We start from the raw sequence: 21977 nt of genomic DNA on the forward strand, positions 1-21977 counted from the left end.
CCTGGTCTTTTGTGTGTGATTAGCTCCATTCTATATTTAATGCCCATCAGATATTCTGTCACTGCACTCTCCCTATCACAGTGTCAACATCCAATGCCTCTCCTTCCCTTTGAAGTTGACTTGATTTGCTGGAAGAGAGAGGAGAAGGAACGAAGGGGGGAATAAAAAGTAAAAAAGGGGTAGCGGTTGAAGGACAGGCAGTTGGTCCGGGACGTAGAGCTGTGATGGGTTAGTCCGTCTCCATTCTCCACCGAGGGAGGAAACGCAAACAGCTCGTTATGGATTGATGATCAATACGCAGGGAGAACATTGTCCCGGTCCCTCTCACGATATCAATATGGATTCCACACATATTCTTCAGAGAGCGGCATTGATGAAAATGAGAGCAGTTTTTCCCCACTTTGCTTAAGCAGGGGTGTATCTGCTCTCTGAAATATGGGAATGATAGCTTGCATTCATTCACCCGCACACATTTACATTTAAGTCATTTAGCAGACGCTCTTATCCAGAGCGACTTACACGGGTAAACGTTGGGCATTTTATGAAGTTGCATGCTAATATATATCAAACGCAGAGTGGAGGGGGGGGGGGGCAAGAAGAGTGAGAGAGAGAGAGAGAGAGAGAGAGAGAGAGAGAGAGAGAGAGAGAGAGAGAGAGAGAGAGAGAGAGAGAGAGAGAGAGAGAGAGAGAGAGAGAGAGAGAGAGAGAGAGAGAGAGAGAGAGAAAGAGAGATTACTGTCCGTTTCTCCACTGATATCAAACTGAGAACACACAAAGAAAACAAACAACAACAAACAGCTCACAGTATTCAGTTGGCTGGTCGACTCTCCCTGTTCCTCTCTCATTTAAACCCCAAAACACACAACATTTTGGTCAATATAAAGATGAAAGAAGAGAACACTAGGGTGAAACAGGGGATAAAAGGGAGGCTAGGAAGGGAAACCGTATCGCTCCAGTAGGTCCTGCATGAACTCCACAGAGACCGAAGAAAGAAGATGGGAGGCGGAGGCGCGGGACTGCAGACCTCCAGATCCATATTATCCCACACTAGTTTGCAAGACAAACTAAAGTATACAGCAAAGGCTGAGCTAGAGCAGTGCCATGGAAACAAGGTGAGTGTTTGGTTCTTACTATCCTTGTGCGGACCAGAAGTCCTTGCCAGTCCCCCACAAGAGAAAATGCTATTTTAGGTGTCAGGTTTAGGGTTAAGGTTAGAATTAGGGTTAGGTTTTGTGGTTATGGTTAAGGAAAATGGGATTTTGAATGGGAATCAATTGTTTGGTCCCCAGAAAGATAGTAAAACAAACATGTGTGTGTGTGTGTGTTTTGGGGTTTAGCCCTGGTTGAGCGCTTCTCAGATTACATATAGTGCTGACATTGCTAATAACACAAAATACCAATATCCTTGTTCATTTAATAAAGCCAGACATGCCCTTTGAAACGGGATGTTTTCCATATAAATCAACAAGCTGCTTTGATGTTTATGAGAGAGCATTACGAGGAGGGGAAACGTGAGAGGAGGAACCCATGGGGTTCTGGTATACAGTTCTACAAAAGACTACACACATCACACACAAACGCACAAAGTCAACACACGTACACGTTCCCAGCTTCCCCACTGTGTTCACACTGAAAAGATGCATCATCTCAGAGACTATTGTGATGCCCCCCATGAATCATGTTCATAATGAAAGATAAAAGAATATGCACATCATTTCCACTGTCCCAGATGAGACGGGGTTTGGACTGGCCACTGAGCCTGGCAAACAGCCTTAGTGTCAGATCTGAATGCGAAATCGGTCATTTGTCCAGCGTGCCGTTACCAGCTGGGTTGTAAAATCTTGGAAAAACAAAACCTCCCCGTTTTCAGTAGGTTTGAATAAACGTTGTCGCCCCTACTGAACATGATCCGGAAGGTGGCCTTGCAGGAACACTGGTCGTCTTTACTACTCCGGGGTCAACATCAGTTTACACGGCTATAGGTGGGAAGCAAATGAAGATTACGGTCTTAGAGAACCTCATCAGTGAAACCGGTGACACACACACAATTTTGCAAATGCACACAAACACTGAAACCTCTCAAAACACACCCTTTTCTCTTAGAAACAAACACGCCATTTAAACATGTTTTTTTGTTGCACACGGTACGCGCAAAATGTTTTTTTTTTCCCGGCTTGCGTATCTGAACTGCTAGGCTACCTGCCGCCCGTTTCAAAGCAAGACTCTTTCTAATCACATCCGATATGATCAAAGCAAACAGTCCCACCGACACACATACTGCTATTGACCTCTGTGTTGAACAACTGCTGATCAGAGACTCTCCCAATGTTAAATCAGTCTGATTCTGACGTCTCGTAAACATCAGGCGATGCAGCTATGTCAAAGGGGGACCACCTCAGACTGTCCTGTCTGCTTGATCCTAGTCTGTCTGGCTCTCTTATCCAGAAGCAACATTGATTGGCCAGCGTGTTCCCTCACCTAGTTCCCAGGTCTAAATCCGTCTTCATTAGAGAAAGCGAGAAAAACATTTCTCCTCTCTCCTCCCCCTCTCTTTCACTCCGGTCTTTAGGCCAAAGACTCGGGTCGCATTTTCCATACCGTCGTCCCATTTTTCTCTCCGTCGTCTTTTTGTTATCTTAAAGGTTATCAGGGCGAGGGAGAGGAAGATGGAACACCAAGGACAGCGAGAGACAGAGAGGAGGAGGAACAGAGAGGAGGCTCATCGGTCTCTGCTTTGCTCAGCCAGCAGACCATCCATTACTCCTGCTCAGACTGAAGTTAGCTACACATGATTGTCTTGCCTCAACAAAGTCCTGAAATGAAGCTCAAATGTAAAAGCTATATTCATATCTCATCTATTTTTAAAAAAAATTTTTTTTTTTTATAGAAACGCTCCCACAGATGAAAAGGACAAACAGCTCACAGAAATCCATTCCAAAGCAATGATCTGAACGGAAGTCGGAGTTGGCCAGTGATACACTATATATGCACAAAATGTATGTGAACACCCCTTCAAATTAGTGGATTCGGCTATTTCAGCCACAACAGTTGCTGACAGGTGTATCAAATTGAGCACACCGCCACGCAATCTCCATAGAGAAACAATGGCAGTAGAATGGCCTTACTGAAGAGCTCAGTGACCATCACAGGATGCCAACTTTCCAACAAGTCAGTTGGTCAAATTTCTGCCCTGCTAGAGCTGCCCCGGTCAACTATAAGTGCTGTTATTGTGAAGTGGAAATGTCTAGGAGCACCAACAGGTCAGCCGTAAAGTGGTAGGCCACACGAGCTCAAAAAATGGGACCGTGCTTAAAAATCGCCTGCCCTCCGTTGCAACACCCACTAACAAGGCCTCTGGAAGCAACAAGAACTGTTCCTTGGGAGCTTCATGAAATGGGTTTCAATAGTTGCGCAACCGCAAACAAGCCTAGAATCACCATGCGCAATGCCAAGTGTCGGCTGGATGGAGTGGCGTAAAGCTCGCCGCCATTGGACCAGTGGAAAAAGCGTTTTCTGGAGTGATGAATCACACTTCACCATCTGGTAGTCCGATGGACGAATCTAGGTTTGGCAAATGCCAGGGTAACGCTACCTGCCCCAATGCATAGTGCCAACTGTAAAGTATGGTGGAGGAGGAATAATGGTCTGGGGCTGTTTTTCATGGTTCGGACTAGGCCCCTTAGTTCCAGTGAAGGGAAATCGTAAACAAAATTCTAGACAATTCTGTGCTTCTAACTTTTTGGCAACAGTTTGTGGAAGGCCATTTCCTGTTCCAGCATGACAATGCCCCTGAGCACAAAGCGAGGTCCATACAGAAATGGTTTGTCGAGATCGGGGTGGAAAAACTTGACGGGCCTGCACAGAGCCCTGACCTCAACCCCATGAAACACCTTTGGGGTGAATTGGATCGCAGACCGCGAGCCAGGTCTAATCGCCCAATATCAGTGCCCAATCTCACGAATGCCTGTGGCTGAATTGGAGCGCCCGCAGCAAAGTCCCCGCAGCAATGTTCCAAAATCTAGTGGAAAGACTTCCCAGAAGAGTGGAGGCTGTTATAGCAGCAAAAGGGGGGGACCAACTCCATATTAATGCCAATGATCTTGGAAGGAGATGTTCGATGTAATGTAGTGTATGTTGCAATCCATTTAAAATAGAATATAATCAAATATATAAATATAATAATATAGTTATGTGCTCCGCGGAATGAGAGAGAATGAGACCGAGAGAAAAATTGAGTTTTTTCCTACTGTGCGTTTTCAGATCGGTGCCGATGAGGAAGAGGTGATCAGTTTAGACTATTGAGATGCACCCCAAGTCTTTTTCTGTATTTTTCGATAGGAAAGTACTCTGCATCCACCCGGGACATGATTTAAACAGCTGGCATATGAAGCAGGTTGGCCAGAAAGCAAACCTTCACTCTGCCAATAGACCATCAGGAAAACATTTTGAGTTTGAGTACCAACAGAATCAAAACCAACATACTGACATGATTCCTAAATGACTGCCGTCTGGACCAAGGCAAACAAATCATGGACTGGCCATATTCAAACTGCCCATCAGACCTGTGTGTGTTAACTCATAACAGGTGAGAGGGGAGACAGAGAGAGGAGAATCCTATCCCAGCACAGCGTTGCAGGGCAGGATGGGCACGGTTTCAGACAAACTGCACCGTCCATTGAAGTGGTGTGTGTATGTGTGCGTGCAAAACACTAGGGAACAGTATCTCTGCACCCTTCGCTCATTCCTCAGACACTCGCTCGGGTCTTGATTTAAAAAGATGAAAAGAGGAGTGCCTCGCTCACAGAGGTCTGAAAGCCTTTTCGGAGGGGATCTGGTTTTTAATGGTCTCATTCAGAGTCTGAAGGGTTCAGTTTTGGTCCCTGAGCTAGGTCTGGGAAGGAGGTTGCCATTTAGCCATCTGCAGGGGGTGTCGTTGAGAATATGCTGGGGTAGCAGACTTCTAGTCTAAAGTGGGTATTTAAAAACCTGTCGATGGCAGCTCACACGGAGCCTCATGAAGTATTGAACAGGTGCTCCAGCATTATCCACATGCAGGCACACCGAATCCGGTCGTGCGCGCATGTGTCAGTCCTTTAAAAAGTCAAACAATGCAACTCTTCTCCCACCATTGCCTGTCAGGAACCCCAACTAAACCCACGGAACAAGAGCGGAAAACCCGCTACAGTCGAACCAATTGAAACCTAGCCGGTCGCCACCGGTCCGTTTATTAAAAGGGTTTTATTAAGGCACTCCAAGCAGCTTCAGGGCTTCCCGATAAACGCTCGTAAAACTGACACAGAAGCGGAATGTTGAAGCGGGATGATTCTCATCAAAGCTATTTTGTCCAGAGCAAATCATTTCAACTCAAACACTCTCCCAGGATGGATATCTCCTTGTTTATAGTGGTGATGATGGCTTCATAAAAAAGCAGTAAACACACAAAATAGAACACACGTGGACACTTAAGTCTTGATTTGAAAAGACTGAGGTGGCGAAAAGGTAAATGAACACTTCCCTATTGTCAGTAAATAGAGCCAATGCAGGCTAGGTCCAACGTAAACGATCTGCAATACAGTAATACAACACACACACACAGTATGCCACATGATTCGCACATAGCCTACAGTATAGATTTAAATTGCATCTTCGTTTTTTTGCAAACTTGTGGAACCCAATAGGCTACATTTAGTTGAATTATTGAACATAGTTTAGCCAGCACACACAGCTCCTGATGAACTGTGAAGTTGGTTTGCTGACATTGGCCTGTCTAGAGGATTGCCCCCCGTCACTCAAACACAACTTCATCCCAACACTGAACTTTACAACGCTGGTAGAACTCTTTGTTTACTGTTCAAATGTTTCAAACTTCAACTGCCACTTGAGCTCTGCTAACCCCTCTCAGGGAGGCCGAGGTGTGAACCACACTAAACGTCACAACATGTCTGTGTGTGTCTCTCTCAGAAAAACGACGGGGTCCCCTGTGTGGGTGCTCTGACAGGCCACCTAGCAACCCCTCACCTACCCAGCAAGGAAATCTTTCCCTGTTGTTGGCTGTGTGTGTGTGTGTGTGTGTGTGTGTGTGTGTGTGTGTGTGTGTGTGTGTGTGTGTGTGTGTGTGTGTGTGTGTGTGTGTGTGTGTGTGTGTGTGTGTGTGTGTGTGTGTGTGTGTGTGTGTGTGTGTGTGTGTGTGTGTCCTGCCAACGTGGGTAGCTGTACGTGATGACACAACTAATCCTCTGACCACTTGACTATCCACGATGCCCCACTGTGGGCTGGTGGCGTTCAAGGTCCTTGGGTAAACACAAGGGATGTGTTTATTTCCCTCTCTTTCCCTCTCCATGACTGTTATTTCTCTACCGTTTCAAGATTCTTTGTTTCCCTTCTCTGCACTCTGTCTCTCTTGTCCGTCTCCGTGCACGAAGGTAACTAACTTTAAGAGTCGGCAGAGCAGGTGGAGAAGGAAGGCTGGTGTTGTGTTGTAAACAGACCAGGGGGACCCCAGGCCCTGTCTGACAGAAAGGTCACACCTTTCACACATCAGGAACAAACACAAACAGTTCACTGAAGAGGCAACAGAGCGGAGCGAACTTTGCTTTGAGCACTTTGACTCACCCAGTTTGCTACGGGCACTTCTTTAACTGGATCCCAGTGAACCCATAAAGAACTTTAGTGTCAGTGAAACCTGAGTAACAACAGAAAAAGTAAGCTCGACCCTCGTTTGACAAAAAAACAGTGGGAGTTATTTCTCGACATCAATTTATCATACAGCATAAAAATGTAGATCCTTCTATCATATCAAGAATGAAGGCAGGGTTGGGAGCACGAAGGCCTTTCACTGTCTAGAAAAGTTGAAATTCAGCCCAAGATCAATATTTCAACTTTACACCCTAGTCAATTTCCAAATGTAAAAAATCTATAAGATAGCTTCCCCATCTCTCCCTCTTACACACTGGAGATCAACTACCGTCCACTTTGGAACATTGACTCTGGACATAAAGACAGATTCTTACACTGTAGCTGGGAACAAAGTCACACCGAGGGAGATCTGACAATAGACTATTCTCTCACACACACACTCCCATCTCCCGCTATCAATGTCAACAACCCTGATGCTACCAGCGTTAGCTAGAATCTGCATGGGCGATCATCGCTACAGCGATTGATCCCATGATTCCCTGTGGAGCGTGAATCACAAAGCAAAAATTGCCAGTCATTCTCATGATGCCCTCAGCACTTAATTTCCTAGGAGAGTGTGTGTGTGCATGTGTACTGTAAGTGTGCGGGAGTGTTCGTTAGAGACACAGCGCGCGCACACGCACGCACGCACGCACGCACGCACGCACGCACGCACACACACACACACACACACACACACACACACACACACACACACACACACACAAACTCATGGCTTAGAGATGAGTATGAGCAGTTCTTGTAGGCCTATTCCCTGAGGATCAATAGTGCTTTGTAAAGTGTCAAACAGAGGGATATCAAACGCTACTTTGGAGGAAAACCAGCTATTGTATCCCTTATCACAAAGCAGGCTATCATTTCACCACACTGGAGAGAAGCACAATCAATGGTGTGCTGGAGTTACCCTGCATAGACATCCATTGAAATCCATGACATCTTTACCATCCAACTGCATAAAATGGCCACGACCAGCCCTCACCTCTCCATTGTAGTCTACTGTGATGTGCAGTGGATTGTCTGGTGAGTGTTCTGGCACAAAAGCTCCGGTGTGCATCAGCGGGTGGCTGCTATAAATTGGCGGAGCATATGGACTACGGAGTGATCAGTCCCGATTGACATTATTCACGTTGCGTGTTTGAATTGCATTATATTTCCGACCCTCGAAGCCATTTACCCTGCGCCAACCAACGCATGTTAACACGGAGGGTTGAGTTGAAGAGGATTCACTGATCCTAGGTCTGACTTTTATAAATAGACCACACATAGAAGTTTCCCAATGTCAAAGTATAAGTCCTCGCTAAACCTCTATATTGGATTGTTCTGTTGACAAGCCTTCCGAATTTCCTCCTCCGATCCACATGAATAGTATGTGCGTGTGTACTTTACGAGCCTTCAGAGAGAGAGCGCCACCTCCATTCTCGGGTCGACATGAGCAGTGTTTATGGACAAAGAGCTGGCTCGAACACAGAGCTCTTTAACAACCAAGGGGAGATCAAGCTGAAAGAGTTGACTTCTCAGTCGGCAGAGACAAGCCTCCTGTTACTCCAATGTTGTATTTCTTTGAGAGGATATTGATCGTGTTTGTGTTGATTAGAAAGGCAGGTCTTTGATGTTCATCTTGGAACTATTACAGGTCTGGGTAACTCTAGACACTGCTAAGACTCTGTATAGCACAGTTAAGCTTTGGGGGGAAAAGCGTAAACCGATGGAAAATGATGCCATGGCTCGTGAAAAACCCATTTAATCTTGGTGTGTGGGTGTGTTTGCCCTTTATCATCTACATAAAAAGAGAGTCAGTCGAAACATCTAACTTTTATGTTTCCAACACACAAAATAGTGAAACAAATACAATGTTTATATATATATATAAACAAACTACTGGTCAAAAGTTTGGGGTCACTTAGAAATGTCCTTGTTTTTGAAAGAAAAAAAACATTTTTCGGCCATTAAAATAACATCTAATTGATCAGAAATACAGTGTAGACATTGTTAATGTTGTAAATTAATGTTGTAGCTAGGAAAAGGCTGATATTTAATAGAATATCTACATAGGCGTACAGAGGCCCATTATCAGCAACCATCACTCCTGTGTTCCAATGGCACATTGTGTTAGCTAATCCAAGTCAAATCAAATCAAATTTTATTGGTCACATACACATGGTTAGCAGATGTTAATGCGAGTGTAGCGAAATGCTTGTGCTTCTAGTTCCGACCGTGCAGTAATATCTAACAAGTAATCTAACAATTTCACAACAACTACCTTACACAATACACACGAGTGTAAAAGGGTGAATTAGAATATGTACATAAAAATATATGGATGAGCAATGGCCATTCGGCATAGGCAAGATGTAGTAGATGGTATAGAGTACAGGATATACATATGAGATTTTTTTATATATATTTTTTTAGTTCACCTTTATTTAACCAGGTAGACTAGTTGAGAACAAGTTCTCATTTGCAACTGCGACCTGGCCAAGATAAAGCATAGCAATTCGACACATACAACAACACAGAGTTACACATGGAATAAACAAATCATAGTCAATAACCCAGTAGAACAAAAGAAAACAAAAAGTCTATATACAGTGAGTGCAAATGAGGTAAGATAATGTATGGGTAGGGTATGTAAACATTAAATAAAGTGGCATTGTTTAAAGTGACTAGTGATACATTTATTACATCCAATTTTTCGTAATTAGTGGCTAGATATTTGAGCCAGTATGTTGGCAGCAGCCACTCAATGTTAGTGACGGCTGTTGAACAGTCTGATGGCCTTGAGATTGAAAAATAGCTTCTATCTCTCTGTCCCAGCTTTGATGCACCTGTACTGACCTCGTCTTCTGGATGATAGCGGGGTGAACAGGCAGTGGCCCGGGTGCTGGATGTCCTTGATGATCTTTTTGGGTCACGGTCAGTACAGGTGCATCAAAGGCTAATTGATCATTAGAAAACCCTTTAGCAAATATGTTAGGACAGCTGAAAACTGATGTGCTCATTAAAGAAGCAATAAAACTGGTCTTCTTCAGACATGTTGAGTATCTGGAGCATCAGCATTTGTGGGTCAAAATGGCCAGAAACATACATCTTACTTCTGAAACTCATCAGTCTATTCTTGTTCTGAGAAATGAAGGCTATTCCATGAGAGAAATTGCCAAGAGTTCCTCTGTCCAGTGTCTGTGTTCTTTTGCCCATCTTAATATTTTATTTTACTTGGCCAGTCTGAGATTTGGCTTTTTCTTTGCAACTCTGCCTAGAAGGCAGTCGCCTGTTCACTGTTGATGTTGAGACTGGTGTTTTGCGGGTACTATTTAATAAAGCTGCCAGTTGAAGACTTGAGAGGTGTCTGTTTCTCAAACTAGTACTTTGCACCATTAATCTTTCCCTCAATCCTGACTAGTCTCCCAGTCCCTGCCTCTGGAAAAACATCCCCTCAGCATGATGCTGCTACCCCCATGCTTCACCGTAGGGATGGTGTCATGTTTCCTCCAGACGTGACTCTTGGTATTCAGGCTAAATAGTTCAATTTTGGTTTCATCAAACCAAGGAATCTTGTTTCTCATGGTCTGAGAGACTATAGGTGCCTTTTGGCAAACTCGAAGCAGGCCATCATGAGCCTTTTACTGAGGAGTGGATTCCATCTGGCCACTCTACCATAAAATACCTGATCGGTGGAGTGCTGCATAGATGGCTGTCCTTATGGAAAGTTCTCCCATCTCCACAGAGGAACTGATCATCTCTCAGACCAAGGCCCATCTCCCCCGATTGCTCAGTTTGGCTATGTGTATACATACATATATATATATATATATATATATAGACGATAGACGATAGCCCTATTTGGTAAAAGACCAAGTCCATATTACAGCAAAACAGCTTGAATAAGCAAAGAGAAACGACAGTCCCTCATTACTTTAAGACATGAAGGTCAGTCAACACGGAAAATGTCAAGAACTTTCAAAGGTTCTTCACGTGCAGTCAACAAAAAAACATCAAGCTCTATGGCTCTCATGAGGACCGCCACAGGAACGTTACCTCTGCTGTAGAGGACACGCTCATTTGAAAAAACCAGCCTCAGAAATTGCAGCCCAAATAAATGCTTCAAAGTTCCAGTAACAGACATCTCAGCATCAACTGTTCAGAGCAGACTGTGTGAATCAGGCCTTCATGGTCGAATTGCTGCAAAGAAACCACTACTAAAGGACACCAATAAGAAGAAGAGACTTGGTTGGGCCAAGAAACACGAGCAATGGACATTAGACCGGTGGAAATCTGTCCTTTGGTCTGATGAGTCCAAATAAGATTTTTGGTTCCAACCGCCATGTCTTTTTGAGACGCAGAGAAGGTGAACGAATGATATCTGCATGTGTGGTTCCCACCGTGAAGCATGGAGGAAGAGGTGTGTTGGTGTGGGGGGTGCTTTGCTGGTGACACTGTTTGTGATTTATTTAGAATTCAAGGCACACTTAACCAGCATGGCTACCACAGCATTCTGCAGCAAAACACCATCCCATCTCTTTCACGCTTAACGGGACTATCATTTGTTTTTCAACAGGACAATGACCCTACACACCTCCAGGCTGTGTAAGGGCTATTTGACCAAAAGGAGAGTGATGGAGTGCTGCATCAGATGACCTGTCCTCCACAATCATCCGACCTCAACCCAATTGAGATGGTTTGGGGTGAGTTGGACCGCAGAGTGAAGAAAAAGCTGCCAACAACTACTCAGCATATGTGGGAACTCCTTCAAGACAGTTGGAAAAGCATTAATCATGAAGCTGGTTGAGAGAATACCAAGAGTGTGCAAAGCTGTCATCAAGGCAGAGGGTGGCTACTTTGATATGAAATATTTTTTTATTTGTTTAACACTGTTTTGATTTCTACATGATTCCATGGGTGTTATTCAATAGTGTTGATGTCTTCACTATTATTCTACAATGTAGAAAATAGTGAAAATAAAGGAAACCCCTTGAATGAGTAGGTGTGTCCAAACTTTTGACTGGTACTGTATATATGCTAATACTAGATATTATCATAGAGCTGGGACTGAGCATGTCTCAATTTAGGAGAAAATGTCCTCCAAAACAGGGTCAATTCACTGAGAGATTATATCCATTTACACATGGATTCTATAGAAACATCCCCTCCTCCAGTGGATAGAACCTGTGGTCCAGCAGAACACGGTTTATGTTATGGAGGAGACAAAGTCCTATGCTCTAAACATGTAAGCTTAGATACATATGAGTGTGTGTGTTCCCCACTAGCAGTCTTAGGGGTCCATTCAGACCAGAACATAACTATTTTCTATCTCAATGCACTTTCAATTACCCAGGGTATTCCCAAACCCCCAGAGGTACGTGCAAAAAAACAACAAAAAAAGTCCATTTATATTTTCCAACGGGGCTATACATTTGGGTGAGGTTGTTTTCTTGCCTGAGTAGCCCCATTTTACTGACAAAAATCAAATTAAATCATCTAGTGTTCAGCGAAATAACAACACAATGTCAAATACAGGTAGCCTAGTCAAATAATTAACATCCAATCACATTAACTGATACTCTCACGTGGGAATTCCACTAACGGCCCTTATGTTGCCAAACGTGGCTGCTGCTCATTCCGTTTGCTTGAAAATTGATAAATGGTTCAAAAAAGTGTAAGGCCCGCGTCCATAGAGACACATACCAGCTCTACTGGTAGTACTGCTATTACCAGCTGTACAGAATCGGCCAAAAGTTTTGAGGATAAATCAAATATAAATTTTCACAAAGTCTGCTGCCTCAGTTTGTATGATGGCAATTTGCCTATACAACAGAATGTTATGAAGAGTGATCAGATGAATTGCAATTAATTGCAAAGTCCCTCTTTGCCATGCAAATTAACTGAATACCCCAAAAACATTTCCGCTGCATTTCAGCCCTGCCACAAAAGGACCAGCTGACATCATGTTGATTCTCTCGTTAACAGTGTGTGAGTGTTGACGAGGACAAGGCTGGAGATCACTCTGTCATGCTGATTGAGTTTGAAAAATGTGAGTTGATTGAGTTTGAAAAAAGGAGGGTGGTGCTTGGAATCATTGTTCTTCCTCTGTCAGCCATGGTTACCTGCAAGGAAACACGTGCCGTCATCATTGCTTTGCACAAAAAGGGCTTCACTGGCAAGGATATTGCTGCCAGTAAGATTGCACCTAAATAAACCATTTATCAGACCATCAAGAACTTCAAGGAGAGCGGTTCAATTGTTGTGAAGAAGGCTTCAGGGTGCCCAAGAAAGTCCAGCAAGCACCAGGACCGTCTGCTAAAGTTGATTCAGCTGCGGGATCGGGGCACCACCACTACAGAGCTTGCTCAGGAATGGCAGAAGGCAGGTGTGAGTGCATCTGCACGCACGGTGAGGCCAAGACTTTTGGAGGATGGCCTGGTGTCAAAAAGGGCAGCAAGGAAGCCACTTCTCTCCAGGAATAACATCAGGGACACACTGATATTCTGCAAAAGGTACAGGGATTGGACTCCTGAGGACTGGGGTAAAGTCATTTTCTCTGATGAATGTCCTTTCCGATTGTTTGGGGCATCTGGAAAAAAGCTTGTCCGGAGAAGACAAGATGAGCGCTAGCATCAGTCCTGTGTCATGCCAACAGTAAAGCATCCTGAGACCATTCATGTGTGGGGTTGCTTCTCAGCTAAGAACACAGTCATGAATAAAGAATGGTACCAACACATCCTTCGAGAGCAAATTCTCCCAACTATCCAGGAACAGTTTGGTGACGAACAATGCCTTTTCCAGCATGATGGAGCACCTTGCCATAAGGCAAAAGTGATAACTAAGTGGCTCAGGGAACAAAACATTGATATTTTGGGTCCATGGCCAGGAAACTCCCCAGACCTGAATCCCATTGAGAACTTGTGGTCAATCCTCAAGAGGCGGGTGGACAAACAAAAACCCACAAATTCTGACAAACTCCAATCATTGATTATGCAAGAATGGGCTGCCATCAGTCAGGATGTGGCCCAGAAGTTAATTGACAGCATGCCAGGGCGGATTCCAGAGGTCTTGAAAAATAAGTGTCAACACTGCAAATATTGACTCCTTGCATCAACTTCATGCAATTGTCAATAAAAGCCTTTGACACTTATGAAATGCTTGTAATTATACTTCAGTATTCCATAGTATCATCTGACAAAAATATCTAAAGACACTGAAGCAGAAAACTTTGTGAAAATTAATATTTGTGTAATTCTCAAAACTTTTGGCCACGACTATACTACACCTGCACCTTTCGACGACAAACTGTTCTGCTTCCACGAGCACATCCATTGCTATCATCAATAATTCTACATTTGTTGTTAGCCCAGCTAGCATGGACACTGACAGTTGTGAATCTGATGCAGCCGAAGAGCTACTGCCCCCTTACCCGGGAAAGCACCGAACAACAGACGGGGACGTTGGACCATCGAAGAGGCGTAAATATGATGAGAACTACATTGATTTGGGGTTCACTTATATTGAGAGTAGTGCCTTTACTCAGCCACTCAGCCTCTCCTCCCTCTCTGCATCCCTTGACTCTCTATGTCCCCTATCCTCCAGGCCGGCTCGGTCCTCCCCTCCCGCTCCGTGGCTCGATGACTCATTGCGAGCTCACAGAACAGGGCTCCGGGCAGCCGAGCGGAAATGGAGGAAAACTCGCCTCCCTGCGGACCTGGCATCCTTTCACTCCCTCCTCTCTACATTTTCCTCCTCTGTCTCTGCTGCTAAAGCCACTTTCTACCACGCTAAATTCCAAGCATCTGCCTCTAACCCTAGGAAGCTCTTTGCCACCTTCTCCTCCCTCCTGAATCCTCCGCCCCTCCCCCTCCTCCCTCTCTGCAGATGACTTCGTCAACCATTTTGAAAAGAAGGTCGACGACATCCGATCCTCGTTTGCTAAGTCAAACGACACCGCTGGTTCTGCTCACACTGCCCTACCCTGTGCTCTGACCTCTTTCTCCCCTCTCTCTCCAGATGAAATCTCGCGTCTTGTGACGGCCGGCCGCCCAACAACCTGCCCGCTTGACCCTATCCCCTCCTCTCTTCTCCAGACCATTTCCGGAGACCTTCTCCCTTACCTCACCTCGCTCATCAACTCATCCCTGACCGCTGGCTACGTCCCTTCCGTCTTCAAGAGAGCGAGAGTTGCACCCCTTCTGAAAAAACCTACACTCGATCCCTCCGATGTCAACAATTACAGACCAGTATCCCTTCTTTCTTTTCTCTCCAAAACTCTTGAACGTGCCGTCCTTGGCCAGCTCTCCCGCTATCTCTCTCTGAATGACCTTCTTGATCCAAATCAGTCAGGTTTCAAGACTAGTCATTCAACTGAGACTGCTCTCCTCTGTATCACGGAGGCGCTCCGCACTGCTAAAGCTAACTCTCTCTCCTCTGCTCTCATCCTTCTAGATTTATCGGCTGCCTTCGATACTGTGAACCATCAGATCCTCCTCTCCACCCTCTCCGAGTTGGGCATCTCCGGCGCGGCCCACGCTTGGATTGCGTCCTACCTGACAGGTCGCTCCTACCAGGTGGCGTGGCGAGAATCTGTCTCCTCACCACGCGCTCTCACCACTGGTGTCCCCCAGGGCTCTGTTCTTGGCCCTCTCCTATTCTCGCTATACACCAAGTCACTTGGCTCTGTCATAACCTCACATGGTCTCTCTTATCATTGCTATGCAGACGACACACAATTAATCTTCTCCTTTCCCCTTCTGATGACCAGGTGGCGAATCGCATCTCTGCATGTCTGGCAGACATATCAGTGTGGATGACGGATCACCACCTCAAGCTGAACCTCGGCAAGACGGAGCTGCTCTTCCTCCCGGGGAAGGACTGCCCGTTCCATGATCTCGCCATCACGGTTGACAACTCCATTGTGTCCTCCTCCCAGAGCGCCAAGAACCTTGGCGTGATCCTGGACAACACCCTGTCGTTCTCAACCAACATCAAGGCGGTGGCCCGTTCCTGTAGGTTCATGCTCTACAACATCCGCAGAGTACGACCCTGCCTCACACAGGAAGCGGCGCAGGTCCTAATCCAGGCACTTGTCATCTCCCGTCTGGATTACTGCAACTCGCTGTTGGCTGGGCTCCCTGCCTGTGCCATTAAACCCCTTCAACTCATCCAGAACGCCGCAGCCCGTCTAGTGTTCAACCTTCCCAAGTTCTCTCACGTCACCCCGCTCCTCCGTTCTCTCCACTGGCTTCCAGTTGAAGCTCGCATCCGCTACAAGACCATGGTGCTTGCCTACGGAGCTGTGAGGGGAACGGCACCTCAGTACCTCCAGGCTCTGATCAGGCCCTACACCCAAACAAGGGCACTGCGTTCATCCACCTCTGGCCTGCTCGCCTCCCTACCACTGAGGAAGTACAGCTCCCGCTCAGCCCAGTCAAAACTGTTCGCTGCCCTGGCCCCCAATGGTGGAACAAACTCCCTCACGACGCCAGGACAGCGGAGTCAATCACCACCTTCCGGAGACACCTGAAACCCCACCTCTTTAAGGAATACCTAGGATAGGATAAAGTAATCCTTCTCACCCCCCCCCTTAAAATATGTAGATGCACTATTGTAAAGTGGCTGTTCCACTGGATGTCATAAGGTGAATGCACCAATTTGTAAGTCGCTCTGGATAAGAGCGTCTGCTAAATGACTTAAATGTAATGTAATGTAAATGTTATACGTGAAAAAGTACTCTCACACAACTCAATTGAAACCGTCACTCTTGCGCAGACATTTGGAAACGAAACATGCCAATTTGAAAAATAAGCCACGGAAGTTTTTGGAGCGAGAATAAACACGACTTTGAGTAGTAAGACAAGTATAAAAGCAACAGATAACATTAATAAGAAGGGGCTAGAAGCATTTTATATGGTGAGTTACCGAGTGGCTAGGACAGGCAAGCCCCATACTATTGTGAAGGACTGAATTCTTCATGCTGCCACAGATATGGCTGGGACAATGCTGGGGGAAAAGGCCCCAAAAACTATACAGACGATGCTTTAATCAAACAACACTGTTTCACGACGCATCAGTGAAATGGCAGGAGATGTTTTGAAACAATTACTGCTTCGCATACATGCCAGTGAATTCTATGCATTACAGCTGGATGAGTCAACAGACGTGGCCCTGGCACAGCTCCTGGTATATGTCCGTTATGTTTATGGGGGGGTCAATTAAGGAAGACATCCTCTTCTGCAAACCACTGGAAACCAGGACAACAGGAGATAATACTGGACAGCTTTGTGCCATCAAATGGACTTTGTTGGTCAAGATGTGTTGGTATCTGTACTGATGGCGCAAAAGCCATGACAGGAAGACATAGTGGAGTAGTAAAGCGAGTGCAAGCAGTTGCTCCCGACGCCACTTGGGTACACTGCAGCATCCACCGAGAGGCTCTTGCTGCCAAGGGAATGCCTGACAGCTTGAAAGACGTTTTGGACACCACAGTGAAAACGGTTAACTTTGTTAAAGCAAGGCCCAATAGCTCTCGCGTATTTTTCTGCACTATGCAATGATATGGGCAGCGACCATGTAACGCTTTTACAACACACAGAAGTGCGCTGGTTATCAAGGGGCAAAGTATTGACACGTATTGTTTAGTGTGTGTGTGTGTGTGTGGCAGGCTTATTACAATGATGGCAAAAAACAACATTTGAGAGTGCACTGACCCAGGTGATAGAGGGGGTACGCAGCTGGAGGTTGAATGTTTGAAGGGGGTACGGGACGATAAAAAGTTTGGGAACCACTGCATTAAAACATCAAACAGTAAGACTCCCTGGGCCTGAAACGGATGTGTGTTCCACCAGCCATCGAGACATTGTCACCCTCTCGCTTCCCTTCCATTCCTATGCTGCTCAAATCTACACCGCATCCCCTCTGCCTTATCAGTGTCACCATAGGTCAGAAAGATTTGGGGCTCACCTGAAGCCAGCAGCCCCCTCTGCCCTCACCCCCTCTGGGCATGTGGCCCCGGCCGGGCAGGGCCTAATGACTAGAGCTAGAGGTGGGCCGTGGGGCAGGTGACAACCTCAGGAATTAGGAGTGCACACACACACACACACACACGATTTCAAGACCTATATTAACAAACACATACACAGGGAAAAACACACACACACACACACATACATATTTATTCAGAATGCCTGTAAGAGCAGCAAAGAATCAGTAGTCTGCAGGCGTGTGACAGGGCCAGGGGCAGGGAATTATAGGCCTGTTCCATTGGGTAGTCGGACCAAAGCACATCCATAGAGATTATGCAGGGGGGAGGAGAGAACGAGATGGGAGGACCTGAACAGGAAATATGCTGTATTCATACAGTGAGAGAGCCGGGGTAGTTTCGTACCTGGAGACATAATATAGAGCTGGAGTAAGACAGGTAGCACCTTGGGATGTCTTACTTATACATATACAACATCCAGCAAGCAGGTGAATATGGGAAATGCACTGGTCATTTCCACATGTAGCCTATTCCCCATTGTGTCTGTATTCTCCATTGTGTCTGTATTCTCCATTGTGTCTGTATTCTCCATTGTGTAGCTAATCCCACTGTACATAATGTGTCCAGCATGCTCTCACTGTGTCCGTTTCAAACACACAGGCCCAGTGTAGCTGGTACAGAATATCTCAGTAGTATGTGTGTAAACAGTGGTGTGTACGTGTGATACATACAAAATAGAGGGACAGGAGGCAGGGGAGAGACACAAGACAAAGAGATGGAGCAGGAGAGAGAGGGAGTGGGTGATGGTGTGTCGCATATGTAAGGGACAAACACTGACGTTCTGTACATTACCTTGGAAATAATGGACCACGCAGCGGGGCCGAGGCGGAGTCCCTTGGTGGCGTACATTTTTCTGAGGTAATGTACAGAACGGAGGTGTTTATCCTGCTTATAACACAGTTGCCAAAGAAAACAATACTAAGTCACACATTTGCCAGTAGATATAACATGCTTTCATTGATAGTTAAAAAATAAAAATAAATGTCAGGGATGCGACCCAGTTGTTCATTACTTTTGTTCCGTTGCCATGCTGTATGCCAATGTTCTCATTCCTTGCTAGCTAGCCAGCCAACTACAGCTGACACAGTCACGTCAACCTCTGCAGCGAGAATAAAAGCAAAGTAGCTGCATTTGCGTTTGTTTAAGCTTGTTTTATAGTGAAATGAATTTGGATCGAACCATAACAATGAGCTAATGACACGCGATCTTGCCTGGCACAGGAAAGTTGCCTGCCTTATCGTCAGGACACTGCTCATGACGAGGAGATCGCATTGCATATCAAACACTCGAAGCTAGAAGCTAGCTAAATAGTTTGTTCCTAGCAAACATGCCAATATGACAACCGAATTCAACAATATCCATTGCTGAAAACCGGTGGCCAATCTAGAAACGTGAGACAGCACAGATTTGACAGCATAACACCATTTGCGTCATGACTGAAACATTGAAGGACCGGAGAAATTTATGTTCATCCCATCATACACCACATTAGGTTATCAGATGTCTCTGCAAAAACAAATTAATGCTAGTTCGCGAGCTACATTTTTCCTCTTTGTACCTGCACTTACAATGTATTCAATTTCTGTAACTTTGTAGCAAGTACAGTCTGCAGTGCTTTATATTGCATCATGATTAGGTTTTTGAATACTAGAATGCCCTTCTAGCCCTTTCAGAAACGAGTATTCGACAACGCTCTGGTATAATTTGCATTATAAACTGGGTGGTTCGAGCCCTGAAGGCTGTTTGGCTGACAGCCATGGTATATCAGACCGTATACCACAAATATGACAGAGCATTTATTTTTACTGTTCTAATTACGTTGGTAACCAGTTTATAATAGCAATATTATAACCTCGGGATTAGTGGGAAATGGCCAGTATACCACAACAAAGAACTGTAATCCAGGCACTCCGCATTAAGTCGTGTTTAAGAACAGTCCTAAGCCGTGGTATTTTGGTGATATACCACACCTCCTTGGGCCTTATTGCTTAAATCTAACCTTTGAGACTTCAACATGAATCCACAGATACTGTCCATTTCTTCCAAACACAACGGGCTTGAGACAATTAGACTATTATCTCTCCCATAACTGTTACAGTTGACAATGGGAATGGGCATGGGCAGCTGTTAAACTGGAGAGTGCACCATTAACACGGCCTGCACGGCAGCTAATGGCCTCTCTCTCGTGTGTGTGTCTAATTAGCGAATCATTTCACAATTGGACCTAGGGTCATCGTCAAACACTCATTTACTGCCATATTGGCCACGTCAATTCTAATGCTGTGTCAGCAAACGATTGTCTCGGAAAAGATCGACTTGACAAAAACACTGCAGTGGTTAAGCGTGGGAGTTGGAGTCATGAGTAACGGCACCACGATGTAGCTGTCCCTAACCTTATGGAAAATACCACACTGACCTTGGATCAGCTTCATTTCATCCCCAGTTTAATCCTAACCCCCCCCCCTCCCCAGGTGTGTGTGTGAAGGTTCTGTGCAGACTTAGAGAACCGCGGTTCGCAGGACTGAAATAGAGCAGAACACAGGGAGGGGGCGAGACAGACAGAGAAAGAGAGAGACAGAGAGATGGACAGGAGCCAAGGATCAGTCTAGACACTAATACACCAGGCATGAGACACACAGGCTTTATTGGGACCGTAACACACAATACACACACATATTTAGACAGTAAGTCACGGCAGTGGGTTTATTGTATTGTCGGTGTGTGTGTGTGTGTGTGTGTGTGTGTGTGTGTGTGTGTGTGTGTGTGTGTGTGTGTGTGTGTGTGTGTGTGTGTGTGTGTGTGTGTGTGTGTGTGTGTGTGTGTGTGTGTGTGTGTGAGTGAGTGAGTGAGTGAGTGAGTGAGTGAGTGAGTGAGTGAGTGAGTGAGTGAGTGAGTGAGTGAGTGAGTGAGTGAGTGAGTGAGTGAGTGAGTGAGTGAGTGAGTTGGGACGATAAACCAAAAGTTAGACACCGGCCATACCGATCACTTATCGCAGGCATTTTACTGATATTGTTCATTACAATAAGTAGCATATATTAGAGAAATGTGAACTTTGAAATAAAATAACATGCGTATTTGGATGTTGGTAATGGGACGTAGTAGTATAAAGCGTCATTTTAAAAAAAGGGGGTGCGCATTCATGTTATAAACTTTGCGTTATATTTATTTTTATCGCATCAATCCAGGCAATATATCGCAATATGGATTTTAGTCCATATCGCCCAGCTCGTGTGTGTGTGTGTGTGTGTGTGTGTGTGTGTGTGTGTGTGTGTGTGTGTGTGTGTGTGTGTGTGTGTGTGTGTGTGTGTGTGTGTGTGTGTGTGTGTGTGTGTGTGTGTGTGTGTGTGTGTGTGTGTGTGTGTGTGTGTGTGTGTGTGTGTGTGTGTGTGTGTGTGTGTGAGAGAGAGAGAGAGAGAGAAGAGAGAGAGAAAGCGTGCCCAAACAATCTGGACCTACAGTAACGGCTCAAGGAAAAGACTCTACTCTACTACATACCGAACAAATAAACCATTGACAAGATGCACAGACAAGCTAACACACTGCATGATGCCGGTTATACATACTAGTAGGCGTGTGTGTGTTTGCGTGTGAGAGAATAACATGTACGCCCTTTAGTACACAAAGCAGGCTTACCCCATCCAGAGACTGATAATGATCAAAAGACAGAGGAAAGAGGGATGGAGAGAGGGAGTCTTAAAGACGGCATTAGAAGGATGCATAAAAATCGAATATTATGGGGTAGGCCAACTGGGGAGACGGCCCAGCGGGGGATGTCACAGAGATGTTGTATCCGTGGGGATCTGTCTGATGTGGGAAGGGGAAGCAGCAAAACCTTGGATTAGTAGTATGCCTACACTCAGATACAATCCTGCTCAAAACACACAGAGATGTATACACACCGAGGCAACACACACACACACACACACACACACACACACACACACACACACACACACACACACACACACACACACACACACACACACACACACACACACACACACACACTGATATGAAAGTTCCAGGGTTGTTTCTGGTTCAAAAAGGGTATAAGAGAAGATTTGAGGCCTCCATCTAGGCGGTGTAGAGAAATGGTTGTATTTTTAAGCCAATTTCCTGCAACTCTACACATTTCTCCATGGAGCTGAGATTAGGGATGTGACAAATGTAAAAAAATAAATACAAAAATAAAAATGTCTTAATGTTGAAACTGACTTTTTTATCGTTTAAAACAATCTCCTGCAGTCCTGGCTACTAC

The 21977-nt window shown here is 45.3% G+C and overlaps 1 protein-coding gene across 3 annotated transcripts in view; it reads right to left on the bottom strand.

The window, feature by feature from the left end:
* The window catches only part of fbxl17 (F-box and leucine-rich repeat protein 17), a 350800-nt gene that overhangs the window by 237057 nt on the left and 91766 nt on the right, over positions 1 to 21977 (bottom strand). The gene's annotated exons all lie outside the window — the stretch shown is intronic.

The sequence above is a fragment of the Oncorhynchus gorbuscha genome, linkage group LG04 (assembly GCF_021184085.1).
Source record: "Oncorhynchus gorbuscha isolate QuinsamMale2020 ecotype Even-year linkage group LG04, OgorEven_v1.0, whole genome shotgun sequence".
NCBI lineage: Eukaryota > Metazoa > Chordata > Actinopteri > Salmoniformes > Salmonidae > Oncorhynchus > Oncorhynchus gorbuscha.